Here is an 11,185-nt window from a genome sequence, read left to right as displayed (position 1 = left end):
TTACATAATATTAATGTGCAGGGAATTCATCTTTTTATATATATATATAACATTTAGCAATTTTCTCAACATATTTATTACAAAGACAATGGGTTGGCCATTCAGTTATTTGTTCACAATTCATATTGCGAAAAGACAGACAAAACAGCACGTATTCAATCCAAGCACGTATTCAATCCAACCATTGCTCTGGTAAGAAATCGACTCAGGCTAAAAACGGAGCAAGAAAATAGATAAGGATTAATGCAATCTATTCATTGCATTAATGCAGTGCAAACAACACACCTTTATCCCAAAATTTGACAGGCAAAATAAATATCTACCCCAAAATTAAACCAGGATTTAAACTCTAGAAACAAAACAAATGAGTTCAATGTTAACCGCCAAAGCTGTAGAGGGTTTTGCGGCTTGGCCAGGCTGCCCTGCCTCTTGAGGGCATAGAGAACATCCATGGCGCCGCTGTGACATTCGAACATACCACTTGGCACTACTAATAAAAAAAAGCCGGTGAGTAATTGACATACCTACAAATAGTGACAGGTAGCAGATTCTGGGTGGCGTTCAAACAGCAACTATATCGAAACAGCAACTATATCGAAACCGCCCATCTAAAATAGTAACTCAGGACTCCAGGAGCATCCACAATCAGTGTAGTGTAGTGTGGGCAAGTTCAAAAACAAACAAAAAATACCATCTGCGGCAAGAGATATACTGGTATCATGTATGGCCGCGGCCGGCAGGTTGCAACCCAAACGCAAACCTTTAACCAAACGATGAAATTAATGAAAATTCATAGCTTTTTCGAATTTCAGAACACCCCACAATCCAGATAAGATTAATAGCTTTTTCGAATTTCAGAACACCCCACAATCCAGATAAGATTAACTCCTATGCTTGACTTGACAAGAACTGCAGAATTTTACGGTAATGAAACCTAAAGCACTTAATTTCAGTAAACGTGGCCGAATGGAGGATAAAAGCTGAACGGTGGAAAGGAAAAACAATTAATTTGGAGAACGCATCGTATACTATAGGCTGGTATGCACACAAGGGATTAATTAAGCCATAGCCCGTATGACTCAACCTAGTACAATAGTCACAGACTCCAAGAGATAGGTATTACAGGTATTATAGATTTTTACGTTTTTTAAATGAAATTAAACGTCAAAACGACGGGTTGGGAAGGTATACCACGCGTCTAACGTGACGTGGAAAATTTTCTCCGTGCCGTCAAATACGTTCTAAAATCAAAAATACGTCCTGTGGAACGTCAAATTCCAGGCCTGTGGCCAATATTGATTTGTAATCAACACACCCCAGACATTATTGTGTTGCCAACTTGTACTTTACAGAGTTCAGCGTGCGTCTGAGCACATACGTGTCTCACAGCAAATACCTCATCTTTGCAAACCATAAACAGAGTTAGCCTCTTATTTGAATGGATGTTATTAATGGCTTTAAATGAGTAGTTTAACTCTTATATAATGGCAGATTGCCTTTACCGATATATGCATTTTCGATGCAGAACAGTATTTTTGTTTTAATTTCTTAGCAATTTCTGTCATTTTTCTACACATTTTCTGTTAGTATTATATGTTTTTATGGCAAAATATAAAGTCGTTATCGATTGGACTGGAACCCTAGTCAAGTATTCAAATGACACAATCATTTTAGGATTATGTCTTCTTGCAAGCCGACAAGTTTTTTTGAATGAACCATTGTATTTAGACATGGATGATTTCACAGTACTATTTTAATACATAGATATATATATTTTTTATTGGAATTTTAAATAATACTTCTGCAAATTTAACATTGCCTATATAGGCTTGTCCTTGTTGTCAAACATGGCTTGGATGGACTGTAGATTGTAACCTGGTGTATAATGCATTTTCATTTGAGTTTTAGTCACAACACTTTTTGTTCTGTTGTGAATTCTTTGTCATAATGTTTTTATTAAAAAATTGTTAGAAAATCAGTTTATCTGAAATGGGTTTGGAAAAATATTGATTTGTAGAAATGTCATGATTCTTCTGTGTCTTGTTTTTTAGAATGTAGAGCATTGGCATTGGGTGATTGGTGGTTGGATAGTAAGTCCATGATTTTGAGATATAATTGGATTATCAAGTCTGAATGTCCCTTGGGTATTATGTTTGACTATCTATCAACCACTCATGGATGAGTCAAACTTGCAAATGACAAGTAAACTCGTAAGTCACTAAGTAATGAGTCCAATTCATGGGCTCATTGGTCCTATAGATATAAATGACAAAAAAAGAAAAGAAAAAAAACCTCATTTTTAGTGAACTTGTTAATTGTAATGAACTTTTAATTCAAACTTTGGCTGTATAAAAAAACAAATAAAGATTGCAGTGAACCTTGTTGATTGTATTGAACTTTTAATTCTAACTTTGACTTTATAAAAGAACAAATAAAGATTGCAGTGAACCTTGTTAATTGATTTGAACTTTTAATTCAAACTTTGACTTTATTAAAAAAACAATTAAAGATTGCCCAAACTTTTGACTTTAAAATAAATAGATAGGGATTATTCAAACTTTAAATGTAAATCTTTGCTAGATATTAAACCTTAAAAAAAGAATTATTGACAAATTGTAGAATCATCCAATATGAATTAATGTCATATTATATGTCAAAAGTGTGTGTGTGTCTATATATATATATATATAAATACTCAATTCACCTAATAAATTCTTGATTAACTTATTAAGAGCATGAAGATAAATTTAATGGCATGCATCTTTAAAAAATGGAACTACCATTGTGTAGACAATTGGGAAATAAGGAGGGAGCCAAAAAATGTAAGCGCTAATGCACTCAAGATCCTATTGTAGTCTAAACTAGTTTTATTTAGTAATATGTGTGGAACAACCATAAAATAATCATATCAACAACATTCTATAAATTTTAATTAGTTCCACAAAAAAGAATACAAATATAATCTCATCATGAAAGAACAACATGCATATGTACTCAACCACATATATTACACACAAGTAGTCTACATAATATCCAAAATAATGCATAAAATTCATTAGTTTCCAAGCCACATATAAGACAAGTCATCAAGTCAATGAAGGACAAACAATCAAATTATATAGATAATAAATCCATACAAATTGGGGTATCACATACTCCCTCTCTTTGAGAAACTTAAACTTATTTTGAAATTATTATGCAAATACGTGAAGCTTGTACTATGTCAAATTTTATTCTAAATAATTACATTTTGGTGTCATTTATATCATGTTAAATATCATAAAGAATTGACCAATTCACTACTTTAGTTTCTTTCAAAATTCATGTCTTTCTATAAAATTATAAGCATAATCTCATATTAACACCCATTATACAAGCCGAAGGTGATAACAAACTAATGCATTATTTCATATAATCCGTTCCAAATGATTGTTTCAAGTATTTATTGCATGTTTCAAATATCATTATTAAGCATGTCTTAAGTGGTTGCCATGTTGTATGAGGGAAGTCGTGGCTAACATTTGAATTACTTAAAGCTAGTATTTGGTTTCACCTCAAATCTATGTATTATTTGTTATTCATGTTCATTTATGGTAATTTTCATGGATATCTTCTTTTAATCGGTTCTATTCAATGATGTCACACACGACCATCATAATTGTAAACAAAACTTTGCATAGATGTATGCTCACCATCACCTTATCATATGCAGTGATTGCTAGCTCATCAATTATTATAGCAATCATCATCTCATTTATTTGGCAATCACAAAGCTTACAAAGCTTCAAAAGCTCATAGGTCAATTCCATATGTAATATTAATTGTTATACATGTGATCATACAAATAATATTACTTAACAAAAAGGAATGGGTTCAATGATGACAATTTGTCTAATTAATTTAGTGACAACTATTATTCAACCAACTTGTAGAGCATTTAAAGAATAAGATAATTTTCAACAACATTTGAGTAAAACAAGATTTCTCATTACTTTTTTTAGCAACTATCTTGACTAAGAGATTCTTTCTATTTCATAAAAGATTCAATGTCAATAAGTTCAACATGATTGCCAAACTTACAACTCTCACAAATAAGACTTGCACCAATGTTTGGTAAATAACTTGTGCATATAAGAATAAAGATCTACCCAAACAAGGTTAAACAAAGGTAGCAATCCATATAACTATGATCTTGTCAAACATGGTTGAATTTTTGTCAGACATGGTTGATTTAAAATCCAACCTCTTAAAGAATATGGAGGTATTAAAACACTATGGGAGTTTCCTTACTTCACAAGTGAGATAATCCTATTACACATTGCAAGAACAATTTGGAATCTTTAATCTAATACTTATCATTAATGTCAACAAGATTTTGAACAACAGTGCACATGTGAACAAAATATTGAAGTTATTGAGTTAAAATTTTACTCTCAATACCATCACTACATATCACAACCATCCATTATGTAGGTACAAAGTCTAACCACAAGTTCACAACCATGACTTAAAATATAATCTCACTTCTTTACCTTGTTGATAGTTCTTTACCATCCTTTTTTTTTCAATATCATTTTATTTTGTATGAGGAATACACATGTTTTGGTCCTTAAGATGCTACTCACACAAGGCTCAGAGCCCTTATAAGAAATACTCTTTATGAGCCCAACAAGTTTCATGCAAAATTTGAACTCAAGTAGGGAGAATAACACATTTCTCCTAACTACCCAAGCTAAACCCAATTGACCACATGTAACCATCATTACATAAAGGAGAAAGCACTGATTCAACCATAACTACATTCAACAATGTGCAAAAGAATGCAATAGTTGTGATCTTCAGACTAATTATTGACTCATTAGTCTCAAGAGTTTACACTCTTCCCATTTGATTCATGAATCTGCATTACTACACCTATCCTTTAAGCTTAATGCAAGGAGCAGTAAACCCCATACATCTAAAATTTTAAAAGTATTGCTACAAAATATGGGCATTTAATATTGAGATCCTTTCATGAGACGAAAGTTTTTCTTAAATATTTGTACTGCATAAACCATCAATATAAGTGGGAAGGAATGGGGGAAGGTTCTAGTCACTCCCATAAAGTCGACCATTGGTAAGAAGAGGGGGAGTCACTAACAAACTCCTTGTGGAGTCTTCTTTGCTTTTTGTTTCATTTCATTTGATATTAAATCCATGGAATGCCATGTAATTTCATTTTGTGAGTTGTGATTGGAGATAGAAAATCTCTATATAACATCACAACAGTGCAAACAAATCTATAAGCAAAGCTCACTCACAGTCTCACTATGCTACACTTGCTTCATAATTGTGAGTGAGAATTCCTTTGTTTGTCTTGTTGATCACATAGAGTTGTGACTCTAGAAATATAAATGGCGCTAAAGTTAACTACAAAAGTGTTGGTCAATGTCATTGAGGGTAAGGCAGTGGAGGCGAGTGTTGTGTTTGATAATTGATTAGTGGTATGATGGAATATAAATTGGAGGAATGCAAATGTTGATTCTCCATAAAATTTATCTCATATGTCCTCCACATAAGCAACTATCACTCTCCATGGTTTATTATATTATCAATTATTCCAAGCTCCACATATGGGAGGTATAACTATAACTAACATCCATTCTCGTTCCCTTTTCTTGTACATTTTAAAGTATTACTACTTGTGTTTCCTTTACATAAATGAAAATGATTATTACATTTATCTAACTAATTGAATAAATGAAATCTCTACCTTATGGGGTTTCTGCTAGTCTAGTTTGAAGAATACAACAAGCTCATATACCCAGATGTTGGCATCCAAGTGCATGACATCATCAATCACCTCTTTGATCTACTAGATAACCATTTTTATGTTGTGGTGGAATACTTATGTGAGAAGACATGGGCCCACACTCCACAATACAAGAATGGTTACTACCAACAATGCACAAAGAAGGTGCAATACCTTCTATGTCATAGTTAAGAAGGACTCACTTCCAAGTGAAATAGGGCTTGAGCTAGAGGTGTATATAGTCCATATAATGTTCCCTCACGAACCCCAATCATCCTTTCTTCATTGATACTAGAGCCCTTATCCCAAACCAAAACCTTGCCATTAACAAAAGAAACTTTATTACCCTTATCCTCTAGACAAGAAAAAGAAAGTATTTTTCTTCAAACCTAGAACATATAAGATGTTGTTGAGGTGAATGTTTCCGCCTTGTTCAAGCTCCAATGATATATACCAATGCCTTTCACCGGATAACATTTTTTGTCTCCAAGTTCGATAGAGTGAGATGAATTTCCTTTTGACAAGGTTTGAATTTGATTGTATCCTCCCGCCATGTGCCTGGAGGCACAACTATCGATAACCCATACATTTTCATCTTTGAAGGCGCCGAATAGTGCAAAGAACATGTTTCCTTGTACTTCTTTCTTTACTAGCTTGGGGATGATCTTCAATATGTAGTTCTTGATGGAGATAATGAGATTTCTAAGAAAAATGAAAGCCTTCTTCATTATTCTTGACATTGTGCCAGCTAACTTGTGATCTTTAGTCTCCTTGTTGCACCTTAGCTCTGATATCATGTTGGAAAATATGGAGACTTAGTAATTGTAACTTATTTTTCTTCACTTGATAATTACGCGTGATGTTATATGTTATTCTATTACTTCTTTGATTATGTTCATCAAGCAATCATAAAAAACAAGAAGATCACAAAGAGACATAGTACACCAGAAATAGACTCCAAGATAGGGCAAGACCCCTCTAAGGGGAAAACTTGGAAAATACTTCTCTTCCTTTATAATATGCTTACAAGAGAGACTTCAAAGATCCAAAAACCCATGCCAACAAACCCTGCGAGTTCCAAGTCATCCTCCAACAAGATTTGCTTCAAAACAAGTTCCAGAACTTTGATACATCAACCCAACCACTGTAACTTCGGCCCTGCAATTTCAACCTCCAGCAACTGGCCCATAATTTCATCCTCTTGAAGTTGGCAGCTTCACAAACCCTAGCGAGACAAAGAGAAATATAACCCTTGACAAACTTCAATTTTTGTTCTTAATCCTCCAGCGACTCTTCACTATTGCAAATCAAACTTGTGTGAGATGTGTGTCGAAATGAGGTCGAGCTCCCCTCTATTTATAGCCTTTCTTGAGGGTCAAATTTCCCTCCCTTAGGGTGACATGTCTTTTCTCTTAGGCCTACTTAATATTGGGTTTATCCATGGATTTTACATGATAAAATAAATATTTTTCTTCATCACAATGAGTCCAAATGGGACTATGACACATGAACAATATTATTCTTTATCACAGAAATACCTAGAAGACCTAAAAAGCATGAAGAAAATGCTTTTGACTCAAACTAGAGTGTGAAATCCATAATCCAAAATAAAATAGAATCTCTTTCTTTTATTTTTCTTTCTTTATAAAGAATATACAATGTCATTATTAAAATTACATCATAATGAAGACCAACCCTAGTTACAATTTTCAACACTCCCTCCTAATTAGGGAGGTATTCATGGTACAATGAATCTCAATATTGAAGCATTCCCATAAGAAGAGTCGGTTTGATAAGCCATCTTTTGTTAAGCATCTTTTATATTGTTATGGCCTAAATCTACTTTAGGCTGAGAAAGGCAGGTCTAGGGTAACATCAAACCACGCTTAACCTGGTAGCTAGCCCTACCAGGTCGGGAGAGGGCTTTCTCCTTGTCAATCTCACGAAATATGGCAAATAATGCAAGAGATGACTGATGTAAAGACTAATTTTAGGATACGTATATGCTCAAAGGAGTTTAATTGAATTTAATGTTGGTTTGTTGGTTCAAATGTGAAAGGCAGATTTGGGTCCGGGGAATGGACTCAATCTTGCAGAGGTTTCTATGGGGCGAAGTAGGCAAATGGTTTAGTACTTTAAATTGAATGAGATGGAGAATCTTAAGACTGGTGAGGAGTTTGAGAGGGCATGAAAGTCTCAGGGATCCTCTTCAAACAGTTGAAAACATGAAAAACTAAACAAAGCCTAGGTAGAGCACTGCAACATCAATGATTTCTACCTTTATCCTTGATTCATTTAGTTCAGTTGAAAAGAGAGAGATGATGGCATACATAAACACATGTAAACTTGAATTACAGAAGGAAAAAAATACCAACTCAATTTGCCACAAGAATTCCACAAAATGCTGCAAACCCTGGTCCATTCCTTTGCCAAACTGCAGAGATGAATGTACAATAATTCTCAAAGCATTCACAAGAGTCCAACCTTCTGCCAAAGTCCAACCCCTACACTATGAAATTCATAAAATATATACATTTTCTCATTCTTGTACTAAGGGAATTGAGCTCAACCATTTTCTTCGAAATAGAATCAGTTACATTAAACTTGGACTGAATTTCTTAAAATATGTGTTGAATATGAACTCACATATCCTAAACCATAACACGTTTTACAAATCTGAAAGAGGTTTTTGTCAATAAGGTGATTTTGGAGAAAAACCTCTCAAATTTTGGAAATTTGTTTCCAGTTGCGCGTAATCTATGCCACAAAATTATCTCTAAAACAGAAAATCATTAAAAATTTAAATCTGTGAAAATGAGCTGTAAAGATCTAGTCACATATCCCAATCCATGACACCTGTGAATAAACTGAAATAGGTTTTTGTTATATGGCTCATTATTAACAAAAACCTCCTTGTTTTTGCAAAATTACTTTCCATATGTTGTAAAATGGCACCGCACTAAAATGACTAAAACAGTAAAAAATATGAAAAATTTGCTTTGTTTTAATGTAGGCTCCAAATATCATTGTATATCTCCCACATAGTAGCACCTGTGCATAAACTAAAGGAGGTTTTTGTTATTTGATATGTGATAAACAAAAACCTCTTTCACTTTTGAAAAATTTCTTACCATTGTTTCAGAAACTGATTTTGTACTAAACTTTTCATTGTGTGCAGCAACTGACCTCAAAACATGCATAACTAAGAATCACTCATTCATTTCGATCATATCTTCTAATCCGGGAGCCGGTTACGGGAGTGTGATATACCATTGGAAATATTTTTCTGAGCTTCTTCTGATGGATGCAATTGTGACATGTTTTGTGCTGAACATCATGTGCAAAACATCTAACAAAACCAGACATAGTAAGAGCTCATGTTGATCCTTGGTGATAGGCTGCGAAGATTGGAACTAACATATATCATAACCAACATTGTCACTAAAGGTATTGACTGGCCAAGCTCATCTTTAACTATGAGCATTATGATGGGAGGCTTTACTTCAGTTTCCACACTACCTCTCAAGGTGCACACCCCATCTAGATGTCTACAAGGTATGTTCTTTTAGGACTATTCTTATCTTGGACTCCCAAACCTGGATCCTCAAATAGTATCGGTCCTCTTCGAATACTCTTATCTTGGATTCCCTACCTCATCCTTAAAGAGCATAGGTCACCAACTTCTTTCTATGGATTTTTTTAATCCATAAGAAGTTTCAATCTAGATGTTTATTCAATCCTCCAGACTGTATTTTTTCTTTATGGCCTTCACTAAGACTTATGGTTGTTATTCCTAGTCTTTTGCTTGACCCATAAAGACAAGAACTATCTGATATCACTCCCTCTCAACCATGAAAGAGATATCCACCAAACCAAGCTTACCTCTCGGGTACTCAAGCTTCTTGTTTGGTAATGCTTTAGTCAATATGTCAACTACCTGCTCATTTGTAGGTGGATAGTGCAGCTCCACGACCTTATCTCATACCAATCCTCTGATGTGGTGGTACTTGTTATTTATATCCTTTGTCTTAGCATAAAATACCCAGTCTTCTGTCAACTTTATGCAACTTTTCTTATCACAATGTATCCATGTAGGGATGAGAAATCCTTCAAACAACTCTGATAACAACTTCCTGAGCCAAACTGATTCATTGTAGACTTCACTTGTAGCAACATATTTAGCTTCAGCACTACTCAAAGCAAATATATCCCGCTTTCTTCTCATCCATGAAACCATGAAAGGTCCAAGGCTGAAGCATCCTCCTGTTGTGCTCCTTCCATCCATCTCACTGCCACACCAATTTGAATTTGTATATCCCATGAGTTGGATTTCATTCCCAGTATACTTGAGGTAGTGATGGATGGTTCCACACAAGTATCTTAAGGTATGCTTAGTTGCAATCCAATGATCATGCTTTGGCTCCATCTGAAACTGACTGAGGAAATTTATTGCAAAACAAATGTCTGGTTTGGTATTCACCAAATACATGAAGGACCCAACCAGTTTCCTGTAGCAAGTAGGATCTATTGGACTAGACTCTAAACGCTTCAACCTTTTGCAATTTTTAACCATAGGAGCCATCAAAAGTTCACAATCCATCATGTCGACCCTCTGAAGTTCCTTGATCACATATTTACATTGACCCAGGACATATCTCTCTCGGTTTTTTCCATACTTCTATTCCCAAGTAATAATGCATAATTTCAAGATCCTTCATATCAAATTCAACCCCTAACTACCTCTTGCATTCTTGAATTAGTCGATCTACACTTGTAACTAGTAGATCATCCACATATCAGAGTATAATAATTGGTTCTTTCCAGACCACCTTGGTTTATAGATTTTTATCTGCATAACTCTTGGTAAAAACAAGTCTCAAGAGGTATGCATCCATTCTTGCATACCATGTTCCCGGTGCTTGCTTCAAGATATACAAAGCCTTCTTCAACCTGCAGACATGAGTTTCCCTTTGATTTATTTCAAATCTTTGAGGCCGCTCAATATAGACTTCTTCATCAATGGTCCCATTCAGGAAATTTTGTCTTGACATCCATTTGGAATGATCCATCGAAGCAACCAATGAAAAAAGTGATCTTATTGTCATATACCTAGTTGTGGGAGCAAATGTTTCTTCATAATTAATCCCTTCTTTTTGTGAGAAGCTCCTTTCTACAAACCTTGCTTTATATTTCTCGATGCCCCCATCTGCAACATGCTTTATTTTATAAAAAAATTTTGAAGTGACTAACGATTTTTCACTCGGCCTAGGGACAATCTCCCATACACCGTCCTTCATTATTGGCTAGTATTCTTCCTCCATTGCATTCTTCCATTCTTGATGCTTAGCAACATCCTCATAGGAGGAAGGTTTTGCCTCAAATAGCTTTGTCATG

The sequence above is a fragment of the Pinus tabuliformis genome, chromosome 8 (genome assembly GCF_031772625.1).
Source record: "Pinus tabuliformis cultivar Carrire ecotype Pingquan chromosome 8, CPIR1, whole genome shotgun sequence".
Lineage (NCBI taxonomy): Eukaryota > Viridiplantae > Streptophyta > Pinopsida > Pinales > Pinaceae > Pinus > Pinus tabuliformis.
Note: the sequence above shows the minus strand (reverse complement) of the source record.